This window comes from Rhineura floridana, chromosome 3 (assembly GCF_030035675.1).
Source record: "Rhineura floridana isolate rRhiFlo1 chromosome 3, rRhiFlo1.hap2, whole genome shotgun sequence".
Classification (NCBI taxonomy): Eukaryota; Metazoa; Chordata; class Lepidosauria; order Squamata; family Rhineuridae; genus Rhineura; species Rhineura floridana.
This window is the reverse complement of record NC_084482.1, coordinates 173,594,717-173,611,439: the sequence shown is the minus strand read 5'-3', so window position 1 is coordinate 173,611,439 and position 16,723 is coordinate 173,594,717. Positions and strand designations below refer to the sequence as shown.

Sequence of the window (16,723 nt, the reverse complement as noted above, 5' to 3'; positions counted from 1 at the left end):
ACTTGTTTCCATTAACCATAGTTAAGATTAACCATAGTTTGCCCAGGTTTGGATGTCACTGGAAGTAGTGGTTAATCAAAAATGGAAGTGAAGCTTCTGAACTTCTCCTTGCAGCTGTGCCTGAAGAGGAGGGACAAGTGTACCAGCTCAAGGGGAAGATAGCTTCTTTCTTATAACACTACACTATGGTTTAGCATTATGGCCAAACACAGTCTGTCTGGTTAGGAAAGGAACCTCCTCTTCACATAGTATGCAGCTCTGAGGGGTTTCAAATATAGATGTATATTGATGGAATACAGAAATTTATTAAAATTCAAAAATAATCTATGGGTAAGACATATCTCTATAAAGCTTGTGTTTGTGGATGTAGAATATGTTCTCTAAGGTTATTTTTTCTGTTTTCTTATATTTCTAATAAAAATACAGAAAAATTATTTATATTTCAGAACAAATTTTACAAATATTGTGATAGAGTTGTCACTTTTTTCTGGAAGTATTTCTGTGCCCTCGAAAGCTACATAACAGGCAGAAATTCAACAGGCATAGCTTGAATGGCATAGAGATTATGGGGAAAACCTTCAGCAATTGAATTTCTGCTTGTTATCCAGCTGACAAAGGCAAAAGAGACGAGGTAGGAAAATTTTGCTAAAGTGACATTCAAAGCAAATGTGGGAGTTCTTCCTCAGAAGAAAAAGGAATTTCAATCAAAATTTGATTGAAATGAAAATAATTTGAAAGAGGGGTTGCATACCTCCCTATTGCTACTGAAGAGGGGGGAAATATAGACATAGAAGCCCATAATGAATAGTTTAACACAGAAGGGTAAAGTTAAAACATAGATCTTATTACAATTTGAGGACTCTACAAAGACATCTTACATTTTATGGGCGGGTAAATGGGTTAGGATTTTTATTTTTTTAATTTACAGTGTCTGTGTTGATGTGTAAATTTGGAAGAGATTCCTTCAAGGCAGGAAATCATAAGACAGGCCTATAAAAACAACTCCTCTGTTTCTGCTTACTAAATGCTTTCTCTCGTGCCAAGAGATACTCCCAGAACAAGTCCCACCTTTTCCCTTCCTCTGTATCAGATGCAACAGGAGGAGGAAAGGTGGGGCACCTCTTAACTAGGAATTGGCACGATGAATACAGCAAAGATTTTACTTTCCTCTCCATAGAAACTGCCTTCCTCTTCAGCAGTATGGAGAGTAAACATGCTGCCTGGGGCGACTTTAGAGTTTATTCTGGACACTCATAATAAAATCGATTACAGCTCTAGCTATTTTTGTATGTGGGTGCTAAGAAAGTTGCTTCTGAACTCCACAACAGGCATCCTTTTAACAGAAGTGTATATCAATGGACAAAAGGTACATTATTTCCAATAACAAAACTCTTATCAATTAACTGACAGATTTTACAGATCCCTGCATAACTACTAAAAACATTTTCTTCTAATAAAAACATGAGAATAGTAAACATGAAATTAAAAGAATCAGTAGTTTTTGCTTTGTAGTATAGATACCATATCTATCTACTTGCAGAAGCCTCAGAGTACAGGCATCTAATTCAGAGGAATGCCTATTATTGTGGCACAGCAATTTGATTGGCAAAGCACTTAATGGTTTTCTTCAATAAGAGGGTTTTGGGGGGGTAATGGGATTCAGAGTCTGTTTCAGAAGACATTAAATGCAGTGATCATTTTAGGGAACACAGCTGCCTTGTCTGGTGCACAGCTGTGAAGAACCCTCCAAAAAGAGGACGTGATCTACACAACCCCGCTTCGCACCCGGGACTTACCGGTTGTGGGGCGTGTTTGCGGCCTGGGTGAAGCCTGAGCCTCCATGCCTGGAGAGGGCAAGCGCGCCGGCTGGGGTGACGCAGTAACGGCGCGCTTCTAGAGGGGGCGGGGCATATGAGCTTATTTAGGCTTGCGCCATCCGCCCCCTCTCCCTCTTCATAATTGTGGCACCCGCCCTACCCTCCCTCTGCTGCAGTGTGATTCATTTGGTCGCCTCCGGGGCCGAGTAGGAATTTTTGGCTTGCCTGCATTTTAGCCGGCAGGTTTCTTTTGCCTACTCCATACTGTGGTTAGCAGGAAGGGCATTCAGGGTTAGTACGGGTGTTTTTTCTGTGGTTATTAGGTTGATTTGGCTGTTTGAATTTAATACTTAATGGTCGCTTTATTGAGGAAGTGCGGGAAAGGTTGAAGGTGAAGGGCAGCTAGGTGACACCTTTAGGCACCTTTGGAGGTGATAGGCGGTTCCGGAGGCCTGCAGCTCCGGGTTTTACGGCCTGAGGGCAGGATACGGGTCGCCTTTGGGGCCAACAGGTCTCATCCACCCGGAGTTTCACGGCACCGGGAGGCGGTGACGCAGGTTGGCCTCCCTACGCACAATTGGAGTGTGGTCAGGGCAAGGGGTTGACAGATTGCACCCCTTTGCCCGACAGCGGTTTGGGTCGCCCGAATAGCTGCAAGCAGGCTTTGCCTGACTCACCAGTTGAATCCCACACTTATGTTCCCCTTTGCAGGTTCATTGTCATAATATGAATTTGGTTTAATAAAGTGGCCCATTATTTAACCCATCATATTGTGTCTGCGTCTTATTTCACCCCTGGGTCGCAACTTCCAGTGGGTATCTCATGTTGACATGTTTTCACTGGATCACTAAACTCTTGATGTTGGAAGAGAATATGTAACTCAACAGTATATCACAAAGGTTATTTTCTCTCTCTCTCTCTCTCTCTCTCTCTCTCTCTCTCTCTCTCTCACACACACACACACACACACACACTCACTCACACACACACACACACAAACACACACAGAGAGAGAGAGAGAGAGAGACAGAGAGAGAGAGATTTACATCCTAAGGATCCCTTACAGGTTTAATGTAATGGCAGTTCGAAGCAAGTGGCGATGGTAATGAGGTAATATTTCACCTCTCTCTTTTTAGCTAAATCATAGAAGTTGATTTTGCATTTATTTTTAACATCTCCTATCATATCCTGCAGATTTGAAATGGGCAACAGCGGGGTTTTTTCATGTACTATGGCACATAATATGCTGAGAAATTTTCTGTGATATTCCCTAATGCTAAAATTAGCATAAAACACTTAACTGAAAACTGACATGCCAGACAACAATGCATCAGTACAATTTGCATCTTGCATGAGTGTATAAATCAGTAATTAACTGTGGGTAATACCTTTTTAAAATATTTGTTTAATTTCCATTCAAGACAACTTTCAAAATACAAAAAAAGGTGAAAGAAATACTATAAGCAGTTAGAGAAATAAGTAGACTAAGAAAAGTCCCCTGACGAAGGATGATATACAATAGAGCCGAAACGCGTTGGGCATTTTAAAGAAGACAAAATAAATCATTTTGCAATATTTGGTCATTTGGGTTTTGAACCCCCCTGTTTTTTGTAATTTCCATTCATAACAACGTTCAAGAGTATAAAACATAAATCAACATGATAGTATACTGTACAAGTTAAAGATAACTTTGGACAATACTTTTAAGCCCATGTTATATATAATAAAAGCATAAGTGAGGCTTCTTTTTATGTAATAAAAAACTTTAGCTGTAACACTGTTGGAATGATGTGGGTTACTTATGCTTTATTTTTCCACAGAAAACTATCCATTTCATAAGTTTATTAGTAACAATGAATGGATGCAATTGCAAATACATTATTAGGCAAGCTTGGCATTTCAAAGTTTTTAGCAGTGCATCAGAAAACTTTCTGAAGCAAACGCACACTATTCTAATTTCTGTAGAAAAAAATTCAATTCAAAATTTTCCAGAAAACCGACTTTACTGGTTGGCACACAACCAGCATAATTCATTCATTTCATGAGTATTTACACAATCAAGTATCAAAGATGTTATTACAATCTTAGTAACCAACATAAAACCTGTAAGGGTTTTTCAGTAACCAAACAGTGTCTCTACCTAGTGCACTATTCTTCAACCTTGGGTCCCCAGATGTTGTCGGACTACAACTCCCATCAACCCCACCCAGCTTAGCCAATGGCCAAGGATGATGGGAGTTGTAGTCCAACAACATCTGGGGTCCCAAGGTTGAAGAACAGTGACTAGTGAGTAGAAAGAGCATCAAGATATGGAAGACCCAGGTTCAAAACCCTGCTAGGCCAATTACCTCAGTCAATTATCCTTCGTAATTACAGAGTGGCCACTATACATATACATTCTACCAGTCCTGAGAATTTAGGAAAGCTGGTGCCCTCCAGATGTTTTGGACTACAACACCCATCAACCCTGGCCATCTTGGCTGGGACTGATAGGAGCTGTAGTCCAAAACATCTGGAAGGCACCAGGTGAAGGCTGTATTAAGATGAAGTTGAAAAGAAACAAATCCACAAGTGTTCTGAGGACCAAATCCTATACTTGTAGTGTACAAATATACTCAAAACAGCAACAGAGTTTGGATAATGGACTAATTTCCAGCTTCAGATAAATCATCTGTATCAGGTTGGAAATATGCCTAAAACTGTCGTGCTGAGAAAGGTTGGGAATAACAGGGGATTCATTACTTGCCATTTTCTCTGGTGTGCTGTGTTTACCTTTTGAGTTAACTTGCCGCTGATTATTTTTCAGGTAGGTTACATGCTAAAGTAGATGCACCACTGACAGAAAGCTGCAGCATCATTCATGTTAAATCTGACTGTATATAAAGGTGACCCAGTCAAGAAACAAATGTACTATAAAAGATCTAGCCATCTACATTTTATATATATGGTATTAAATTCCATCACTTCACATCCTAAGATCATTTAATGCTAAGATTAAAAGGCCACTTTCTTAGTTGGTCTTACAAAGAAGTTTACTAAGCTTTCCATCTGCCAAGAAAAAAAACCCTTTAAATTCCTTTGATCTCAACATCTCTTAACATTTTGCATCCCTGTTATGATGGGTGCCCTCCCACTCCCACAAAGTGATGAAAGCCTAAAAGGATTTTTACGTACGGTTCTTTTTTTCTGAGATATTGATATTCTGGAACCAGTACCCATAGGCATTTGATGGGATAGCTCCGCACCTCTTCACTAAGGATGATTCGCATCTGTTTTCAGTTCGTACCCAATGCAAAATATCTTAATGGAAGATTCTCTGTGATGTACTGGGATAGGAAGTCAGTTCTACAAACAGATGGACTCAACTTGGTTTTAAGACTTAAAGTAAAGGAGAATCAACTTTGGTTGAAAATGTAAAATATGGATTATAAGTGTTTTCAAACATAAGAATGGACAATCTCAACATTTTTTAAAAATGGTGGGAAAGCTGCCATTTTGAAGTTGAATTGCCTGATAAAACATTTGTACTGATTTTTTTTTTTGCTCAGAGGAGTATGTCAGAAACAAGTGAAGCTGTAGCGTATTGGTCAACCTTATTTTCAAATATTATCTCCATCATACTTCTAACACTTATCAGTGGTAGTATTGTAGTTTTGAAAGTTGGGAAAAACAACGTATCTGTGTCTAATACAGTAGGGCCCTGCTTTTCGGCAGCCCGTTTTTTGGCGTTCCGCTAATATGGTGATTTTCAATTAGAGTAAGGCCCTACTCATACAGCGCTTGTTCCGCTTTTACAGCATTTTTCGGGCATTGGGCACAATTCTATTGACGGAGTTCCGCTTTTCAGCAGGTTTCGCTTTTAGGCGGTAGTCTGGAATGTAACTCGCTGTATGAGTGGGGCCCTACTGTATCCTGAACAAATGCACTAGTTTGAAGACATTCAATTTGATTTGAATGGAACAAGTTTTTATAAAATAGCCAGGATTCAAAGAGCCACATAGCCAACAGAGGCCTCACGTTTGTATAATACCTCACTACTCTAAGTGAAAAGGGTTCTCAAGCACAAGGAAATTTGGAACAAAAAAACTGCAGGCTACAAGAAAAATTGTGTGCTTATGTCATAAGCTCAGAAGTGTTTATGTCTGAGAGAGTCCTATCTAATGTCTTTAGGATCAACGTGCATTAAAAAACACAGTAACTTGTTTCTATTGTATCTTGTATTCAATTATTCCAAAGTACACTATAAATGAGGGGATTGGTAAAAAGAAAGCTGAAAAACAAAGTCCAGAGGGTCACATCACTCGAAAATGCTTGGAAGTTGTTTAAAAACACTATATTAGAAGCTCAACTGGAGTGCATACCGCAGATCAGAAAAGGTACCGCCAGGGCCAAGAAGATGCCAGCATGGTTAACGAGCAAAGTCAAGGAAGCTCTTAGAGGCAAAAAGTCTTCCTTCAGAAAATGGAAGTCTTGTCCGAATGAAGAAAATAAAAAAGAACACAAACTCTGGCAAAAGAAATGCAAGAAGACAAAAAGGGATGCTAAAAAAGAATTTGAGGAGCACATTGCTAAGAACATAAAAACCAACAACAAAAAATTCTATAAATACATTCAAAGCAGGAGACCATCTAGAGAGACAATTGGACCCTTGGATGATAAGGGAGTCAAAGGTGTACTAAAGAACGATAAGGAGATTGCAGAGAAGCTAAATGAATTCTTTGCATCTGTCTTCACAGTGGAAGATATAGGGCAGATCCCTGAACCTGAACTAACATTTGCAGGAAGGGATTCTGAGGAACTAAGACAAATAGTGGTAACGAGAGAGGAAGTTCTAAGCTTAATGGACAATATAAAAACTGACAAATCACCGGGCCCGGATGGCATGCACCCGAGAGTTCTCAAAGAACTCAAAGGTGAAATTGCTGATCTGCTAACTAAAATATGTAACTTGTCCCTCGGGTCCTCCTCCGTGCCTGAGGACTGGAAAGTGGCAAATGTAACGCCAATCTTCAAAAAGGGATCCAGAGGGGATCCCGGAAATTACAGGCCAGTTAGCTTAACTTCTGTCCCTGGAAAACTGGTAGGAAGTATTATTAAAGCTAGATTAACTAAGCACATAGAAGAACAAGCTCTGCTGAAGCAGAGCCAGCATGGCTTCTGCAAGTGAAAGTCCTGTCTCAGTAACCTATTAGAATTCTTTGAGCGTGTCAACAAGCATATAGATAGAGGTGATCCAGTGGACATAGTGTACTTAGACTTTCAAAAAGCGTTTGACAAGGTACCTCACCAAAGGCTTCTGAGGAAGCTTAGCAGTCATGGAATAAGAGGAGAGGTCCTCTTGTGGATAAGGAATTGGTTAAGAAGCAGAAAGCAGAGAGTAGGAATAAACGGACAGTTCTCCCAATGGAGGGCTGTAGAAAGTGGAGTCCCTCAAGGATCGGTATTGGGACCTGTACTTTTCAACTTGTTCATTAATGACCTAGAATTAGGAGTGAGCAGTGAAGTGGCCAAGTTTGCTGACGACACTAAATTGTTCAGGGTTGTTAAAACAAAAAGGGATTGCGAAGAGCTCCAAAAAGACCTCTCCAAACTGAGTGAATGGGCGGAAAAATGGCAAATGCAATTCAATATAAACAAGTGTAAAATTATGCATATTGGAGCAAAAAATCTGAATTTCACATATACGCTCATGGGGTCTGAACTGGCGGTGACCGACCAGGAGAGAGACCTCGGGGTTGTGGTGGACAGCACAATGAAAATGTCGACCCAGTGTGCGGCAGCTGTGAAAAAGGCAAATTCCATGCTAGGGATAATTAGGAAAGGTACTGAAAATAAAACAGCCGATATCATAATGCCGTTGTATAAATCTATGGTGCGGCCGCATTTGGAATACTGTGTACAGTTCTGGTCGCCTCATCTCAAAAAGGATATTCTAGAGTTGGAAAAGGTTCAGAAGAGGGCAACCAGAATGATCAAGGGGATGGAGCGACTCCCTTACGAGGAAAGGTTGCAGCATTTGGGGCTTTTTCGTTTAGAGAAAAGGCGGGTCAGAGGAGACATGATAGAAGTGTATAAAATTATGCATGGCATTGAGAAAGTGGATAGAGAAAAGTTCTTCTCCCTCTCTCATAATACTAGAACTCGTGGACATTCAAAGAAGCTGAATGTTGGAAGATTCAGGACAGACAAAAGGAAGTACTTCTTTACTCAGCGCATAGTTAAACTATGGAATTTGCTCCCACAAGATGCAGTAATGGCCACCAGCTTGGATGGCTCTAAAAGAAGATTAGACAAATTCATGGAGGACAGGGCTATCAATGGCTACTAGCCGTGATGGCTGTGCTGTGCCACCCTAGTCAGAGGCAGCATGCTTCTGAAAACCAGTTGCCGGAAGCCTCAGGAGGGGAGAGTGTTCTTGCACTCGGGTCCTGCTTGCGGGCTTCCCCCAGGCACCTGGTTGGCCACTGTGAGAACAGGATGCTGGACTAGATGGGCCACTGGCCTGATCCAGCAGGCTCTTCTTATGTTCTTATGTTCTTAACATTTTATTTGTGAGGTATTTAGTAAGTTAGTTAACATATATGGAACCACTAGCTAAAGCACTGAGAATAGACACCACCATAAACGGACTCAAACAAAAAGGAAAAACCCACCTGACAGAACAATAACGGTGACCAACCCAGAACAAGCCTTACTAAATTGGTGGAGATCATCACCCAATATCGAAACCTGGCTGGACTACAACTGAACTTTAACAAATCAGAAATGATGTCCCAACTCACAATAAATAGACTGAAGAAGACCTGCCCTGGGAGTAAGTATCTGAGCATCTGGGTGCTTGCTGCTTGCTCCTTTGGGTTGCTGTCCCTCAAGTCCCTGGTAAGTGCTGCAAGGACTGGGACCCTCCCCTCTGCCTGACCCTGGCTCCAGAAAGAGGCTGGAGGTAATCTTGCAGCCTCTTGCATCAGCTGCTGGCTGGGGCAGGAGGCATAAAAGCCCAGCTGCCCTTGGGCAGCCGGTCTGCAGCTGGTGAGGGCAAGGGTGCTACCCCTTCTATTTTCTTAATTTTGTTTTATTATTTTTCTGTTAAACCAATCTGGAGGAGATTGGTGGGGGAAGGGCATGTGGTACATGTGTAGTTCCTGCACAGGGTAAGAGCCTGTGCAGTGAACTGAATAATAGGAGAAAGTCACCAGATGCCTTCAAAGTGAGAGTCTGTAACTGGCAGAAGGCTTGCCCTTCCTGGGTGTGAGACAGGAGGGGGAATAGATGAACCCTGTGTGAAAATTTTGAATGGGCATGACTGTTCCCAATCCTCGCAGAGGCCTACTGGGATAATTGGCTCAGGCAGGTTTTGTTGGTGGGCTCGTCTTGGGTCCATGTCAGGGGTTTAGGAGGAGTCTTAGTAAAGAAGAACATGGGTGATGCCACCGCAATTTCAGTGATCATGGGTAGAGGGAAATATAGCCATGGGGATGTGGTGAATTACCATAGAATATGAAGGCAAGGCTATCTGCACCTTGTTCCTTGCTGCCACTCCTCTCATGGATGGGTTCCTCATTGCTCATCTGCTGTGCCCACTGGCCTGTGTGTGTTGAGGATTAACGCGAGATTGGTACACAATAAGACCACTCTCATCCATGACTTGACTGTGGATGAAGGTGCCAATTTGGTGTGCATTACCGAGACCTGGGTGGGTGAGCTGGGAGGAGGTGATCTGACCCAGCTTTGCCCAGCTGGATACTCGGTGCTACACTAGCACAGGCTGCAGGGACGGGGAGCAGGAGTTGCTGTGGTCTACAGAACTTCACCAGGAAACAACTCTGTCTTGGAGCTGTCTGTGAGGGCCTGCACCTAGTGTTGGGCCAAGGAGACAGGAAACTAGGGTTGCTGCTGGTGTACCATCCACCCTCCTGCCTGGCAAATTATCTGACTCAGCTGGCGGCCATCTCATCTGTGGTGTTGGAGGAGCCCAGAAAAATAGTGCTGAGTGATTTCAATGTCCATGCTGAAGCTGCCTCTAGTGTTCCGGATTGGGACTTCATGGCCTCCATGACGACAATGGGCTGTCTCAAGTTGTCACCAGCCCAACATATAGGGCAGGGCACACCCTCGACTTGGTTTTTGCTCCAGATGGAGGAAGGGATGGTCTAGAGATTGGGGGTGGATGTCACCCCATTGTCATGGTCAGATCACTTCCTAGTGAAGTTTGGACTTATGGCATCGATCCTTCACTGCAGGGGTGGTGGACAGATTAAGATGGTCTGCCCCCAGAGCCTAATGGAAACCACTGGATTCCTGAATGCCCTGGGTGAGTTTCCCGTAGATAGAGCAGGTGACCCTGTTGAAGCCCTTGTCACACTGTGGAACAGCGAGGCGTGTCGGGCTCTTGACACGGTTGCCCCTGAGCGCCATTTCTGGCATTGTGGAGCCTGGGTTGCACCTTGGTACACCAGTGAGCTAAGGGCAATGAAACAGGCCGGCCGATGGCTAGAGCGCAAGTAGTGAAATATGTGCTGTGAGGCTGATTAGGCACGAGTAAACCATCACAAACCACTTCTCTGCCTCCATCGCATCCTCAAGTAGCCGCCAGTGGAGCTTTTCCGTATTATCAGGGGTCTGTTGACATCAACTCCAGGAAATGGAGTCTTAGACCCTTCGGAGGCCTACTGTAAATTGTTTGCAGGGCACTTTGAGGGTAAAGTTGCTCGCCTCCATAGCAGTCTTGATGCCCCATCCACATCCACTGTAGTCCCCAATGAGGTGTCCAGAGCAACGCCTGCCGCAACCTCTTGGGAACGGTTTCAGTTGATGCAGCCTGATGACGTGGACAAGTGCTTGCGATGATGTGGCCAACAACATGTCCTCTTGACCCTTGCCCTTCTTGGCTTACTAAAGGTTGCTGAGGGGGGTTGACTGAGTGGATCCAGGATATGGTCAATGCATCATTGTGGGAGAGAGTGGTTCCAGCCACCTTGAAAGAGGCGATGATCCGACCACTCCTGAAAAAGCCCACCCTGGACCCATTGTTTTGTGACAACTACTGACGGGTTGCAAATACCCCCTTTTTAGGGAAGGTGATTGAGAGGGTTGTGGCACAGCAATTGCAAGTACTCTTGGATGAAACAGATTATCTTGACCCATCCCAGTCTGGGTTCAGGCCTGGTTATGGGACTGAATCGGCCTTGGTCGCCCTGATGGATGACCTTTATTGGGAGAAGGACAGGGGGAGTGCGACCCTGTTATTTTCACTTGATCTCTCAGAGGCTTTTGAAACCATTGACCATGGTATCCTTCTGGGCCAACATGGTCAGATGGGTATTGGAGGCACTGTTTTACAGTGGTTCTGATCCTATCTCCAAGGTCATTCTCAGAGAATAGCATTGGGTGACTGTCTTTTGGCCCCCTGGCAGTTGTGCTGTGGGGTGCCGCAGGGTACCATCTTGTACCCCATGCTGTTTAACATGGAGCAGTCATCAGGAGATTTGGAGCGAGGTGTCAGCAGTATGCTGACGATACCCAGCTCTATTTCTCTGTAACATTTGAATCAGGAGAGGTTGTGCAAACCCTTGGCAGCTGCTTGGACTCAGTAGTGGGCTGGATGAGGGCCAATAAACTGAGTCTGAATCATAGCAAGACGGAGGCACTGTGGGTTGGTGGTTTCCGAGTTCGGATAATTTGTCAGTTGTCTGCTTTGGATGGGGTCATACTCCCTCTGAAAGAGCAGGTTCCTAGTCTGGGGGTGCTCCTGGATCCATCTTTGTTGCTAGAGGCCCAGGCGACCTCAGTGTCTAGGAGTGCCATTTACTAGCTTCGGATGGTAAGACAGCTGCAGCCCTTTCTGGACTGGGATAGCCTGACCACTATTGTCCATGCACTGGTAACCTCCAGGCTGGATTACTGTAATGTGCTCTATGTGGGGCTGCCCCTGAGGTTGGTCTGGAAGTTGCAGCTGGTGCAAAATGCGGCGGCGAGACTGCTTACTGGGGCAGGGTATTGCCAACTTATCACCCCGCTACTGAAAGAATTGCACTGGCTGCCCATTTGCTGCTGGGCCTAGTTCACGGTTCTAGTTTTGGTGTACAAAGCCCTATACAGCTCAGGACCAGGACACCTGAAAGACAGTCTTATCCCTTATATACCCAGTCGATCACTGCGCTCTGCAGGTGAGGGCCTCCTGCAGATCTTATCAGGAGTTCCGTTCTGCACAACCTAGGAGACGGATCTTTAGTGTGGCAGCACCTACCCTTTGGAATTTCCTCCCCTTAAGTATTAGGCAGGCGCCATCTCTGTTATTTTTTGGCGCCTATTGAAGACTTACCTCTTTCAACAAGCCTTTTAAGTTGAGACCTATCCCAGTCTGCGTCTGTGTTCAAATTGTTTTTAATATGTTTTTAAACTATTTTTTAACAATATGTTTTTTAAAATGTCTTCAAAGCTTTTTAAAAAACATTTTTAAAGTTGTTTTGTTTTAATGTATTTTAAGGTCTGTTTTTATGATGTTTTAAAGTGTTTTTAGTGCTTTTGTTTGCTGCCCTGGGCTCCTGCTTGGGAGAAGCGCAGGATATAAATCAAACAAACAAACAAATACAATAGCAAACAAAACTGAAAATCTGACCCAAAGCAGTTAAGTACCTGAGAGTCAAAATTCCCTACATAGAATGGAAGGATTAGATTACAAACTATTAATAAATGAAATTAGAAATATGTTGAGTATATGGAGAAAAACACAAATACTGAAAATACTGTTTCTCTTCCATACCATCCCACTCACACTTCCTCCGGCAATACTAAATAGATGACCGACTCTTTTAATCAAGCACATACACCGGGGGGGGGGGACCACATTTACGACTATCAGTTCTATACAAAACCACTGATCAAGGGGAGTGGGAATCCCACAGCTAAAATTATACCATGATGCAGTGCACCCAAGAAATGTAATCCCCATCAGACAAGGGGACGAGAACAAACCATGGATATCAATGGAATGCCGCAATACATGGGAAAACAACATCAGAGCCCTACCATTTATCTTACAACACAAGAAGGATATAGTCACAATAGACAACCCCTTCTTACTTGAAGTCTTGAAATAATGGAAGACGAAAGTATCCCCTTCAACATCACCCCTGGTACCCTTTATAAACCACCCTTATTCCACCATCCAGACAAACTGACCAAATTCAAGGACAGGGACACCAAGGGACTCTACACCCTGCTGGATCTCTTCTTCAACAGCACATCACTTACTGACACACAACTCAAAGGCAAACTAGGAACACTCCTCTAAAAATGTCTACTACTCCACCAGGTACAACACTTCTTGGCCACCCCACTGGTCAAATCATAGGCCACTAGATCATTGACCCCATCAAACAACACTCCTTCACAGACAAAGGCCTACTATCAAACATATACAAACTCCTACAGGCTGAGACAAGTGGTACACTAGATAGTCTTAGCTCTGCGAACAAGACAAAAATATAGAAACTGATCCAATACAATGAAACAGAATATGGGAGAAAGAACCATTCCACTAATCATCAGCCAAACTGAAAGAAAATTGACTAAAACTAGTACAGAGATAGTATATGAATCCTTACACATTAAGTAGAATAATCCAAAGCAAGGATGCAGCTTGTTAGAGAGGATGAGGAGAACAAGGCACATACTTCCACATGTGGTGGATGTGCCCTATCATCAGGGAATTCTGGAACAAAATATTAGACCACAAACTGTCTCCATAATAATAATATAATAATAATAATAACATTTAATTTATCTGTCGCCTATCTGGCCAGTGGCCACTCTAGGCGACGTACATACAATAAATTACAACAAAATAGAATACAAAAATACAGTGTAACAGTATAAATTATGCTAACAAACAATATATGATAGGCAGTATTTAAATCATAAGGACATTAAACCTCCCCAGAAGTCCCAAAAGCCTGTTGGAAAAGCCAGGTCTTTAAGGCCTTGCGGAACATATTCAGGGAAGAGACGTGCCGAAGATCTTGTGGGAGGGAGTTCCAGAGGGTGGGGGCCGCCATTGAGAAGGCCCTCTCTCTAGTTCCCGCCAATCTAGCTGCTTTGGTTGGTGGGATTGAGAGAAGGCCTTGAGTGGCCGATCTTGTCAGGCGGCATAATTGGTGGCGTTGTAGGCGCTCCTTTAGATAAACTGGGCCGAGACCATATAGGGATTTATAGGTTAGTACCAACACCTTGAATTGGGCCCGGAAAACAACTGGAAGCCAGTGTAGATCGAACAGCACTGGTGTGATGTGGTCCCGGCGACGACTGTTTGGAAGTAGCCGAGCCGCTGCATGTTGTATAAGTTGTAATTTCTGGACCGTTTTCAAGGGTAACCCCACGTAGAGCGCATTAAAGTAATCTAATCGAGAGGTGACCAGGGCATGTACCACCAGTGGGAGCTGATGAACAGGAAGGTAGGGTTGCAGCCTACGTATAAGGTGTAGTTGATACCAAGCTGCCCGGCTCACAGCCGAAATCTGAGCCTCCATGGACAGCTTGGAATCAAGTACAACCCCGAGGCTGCGGACCTGGTCCTTCAGGGGTAGACACCCCATTGAACTTCAGGTCAACAAACTTCAGGTCCAGAACCTCTCATGGCTCTCCTCTCCATCTTTAGAGAAAAATACAGACCAGTCTTCTTTAAAGGTCTTCCAACCTCCTTCTTTGTGACAACCCAAATAATAGTAGCTTGCAACTGGAAAAATATCACATGCAACCTGACAGAGTAGTAGTACAGACAAATCTGGACAGTGAACTAATGGAAAAGCTAAAAAAAAATCAAGACAGTGGAAAGACCCCACCAAGAGAGACACATTCCATGAAAAATGGTTCACCTTCATTGCAACCAAAGAGTATGATTGGAAACCTCCTTCAACACACACATCGCTAGGGAAGGATACATTAAGCTGGACACCCAAGAATCCACAATATCCCAACACTAGACTAGAAATTGATTATACCACCCTGGGCTCCTACTGGGAGGAATGGCAGGATATAAATCTAATAAATAAATAAATAACACCTTGGCCAGAAACCCACGCCAACTCATAATACACATGACAGTGTACATTAACAACCTTAACAGGCAAATGTAGACACATCCAATAGAAGCCATACACCGACAATACCACCTCAATCTAAACTCCTTGCCAGAAACCATTCCCCATCCCCTTTTATTTGTTAACGCGACGTATAAATCCTGGAACAGGAATAATACTCTGCTGTTGTTTAAGGGGGGGGAAATGTGATGTTCCTATGTTAATGTATATATGGTAAGTGTTGTTGTTTAGAAGATACATGGTAAGTGGAGTGAAAGAGGGGGAGTGAATGGGCAGTAGAATGCGAGATGATTGGCTGAGTGTTTAAAATGGCTGAATGTATAAAAGGAAGAGTGAGAGTGGAATCTGGGGGGGAGAAGAGAACTGAGTGGGTTGGTTGGTGGGGTTTAGAGAGTTGTTTGCCAGGAGGGAGGTGGAGTTCGGATTAGTATTGAGTAAAACCATATGCTTATGTGCCTTAAGAAGAAATCTTGTTAATCTTGTTAGCTTTGTTATCTGTAATAAATACTTAATTTGGTTTACCAAAGGCCTGATCCTTGGCTGGGGTTTCACAGACCATAAGGGAGGGTAAGGTAATGACCAACCTAACCTAGAATATAATTAATGTATTATGAATATGAAAATATGTATTATATGAGAAGGTACAGGAATGTAACTCCCATGATCTGTACCCCCATTCTTTTCTGTACAAAAAATCCCTCTAACAAAAAAGTTTTTAAAAACACCTTATAGACCATTTACTATATATAAGCCTACCTTAAAGCAGTTCACAATAGGAAGTCAGAGTCTAAAATTGCAAAGTCAAAGACTCTAAAACATGCAACAAAACAATATAAAGATAACAAAGACCTAGTCGATAAAGCCATCAAAAAAGAAAATCAAATATTCAGACTATAAAATTCATAAAATAATCAGCATTACAATGCAGCAATCAACAGTCAGAAAATCTATACTCCACCTTTCAATACAATTCCCTGAGTTTATAAAATCTAAAAAACACAATAAAATAATTTTAAAACATGCAAATTAAATATACATTTATGTAGGTATACATCTTCATATCCACTTTGTGCTTCACAAACACAATTAGGCATATGGAGGTCTACAGCCATTTTAAAGGACTTGCAAAAAAATATTAGTTGCACGTAGGCCACAATCCAAAAACATGTGTATGCCAGATGCGCTGAAGTTTCTTCCAACCATTTGCTTTGCAACAGTTCTTCCACTGCCAAAATCCAAAAAAACATTTTAAAGGTTTTAAAAGCAGTTTGCAGTTTGGTATGGGGAACTGCTATGGTGAAGATGGCTGGAACAAGAATACTGGCACAGACTGTTAATTAAGCACCTTCCTTGATCACAACAATACATAAGAATATAAGACAAGCCCTGCTGGATCAGGACAAAGGCCGATCCAGTCCAGCATCCAATATTCATGTTGGCTAACCAGAGGTGCCTTTAGTAAGCTCACTAGCAGGACCTGAGCTCCACAGAATTCTACCCACCTGCAATTCTTTGCAACTGACACTCAGAGGCTTCCAATAGTGGAGGTAGAGCAAAGCCAACTTGGCTGGTAGCTGCTGGTAGTCGTATCCTCCCTGAATTTGCCTAATCCTCTTTGAAAGCCAGTAAGATGTAACCCACCAAATGCTGATATTGTACAAACTACATTAATTTCACTTGCATGGCAACCCTTAAAGGCATGGCAGATTTTAAAACCCTGAGTGGCAAGTGATTTCTATCAGGGTCCACATTTTGAACTGAGAAAGGGTTCACGAGTCATCAGTCTTGAAATAAACCCATTTACAGGGT

General features: G+C 42.9%; 1 protein-coding gene across 11 annotated transcripts in view; it reads right to left on the bottom strand.

Annotated features, from left to right (window-relative positions):
• FOXP1 (forkhead box P1) overlaps positions 1-16,723 on the bottom strand; it is an 869,046-nt gene that overhangs the window by 787,461 nt on the left and 64,862 nt on the right. The window lies entirely within an intron of this gene.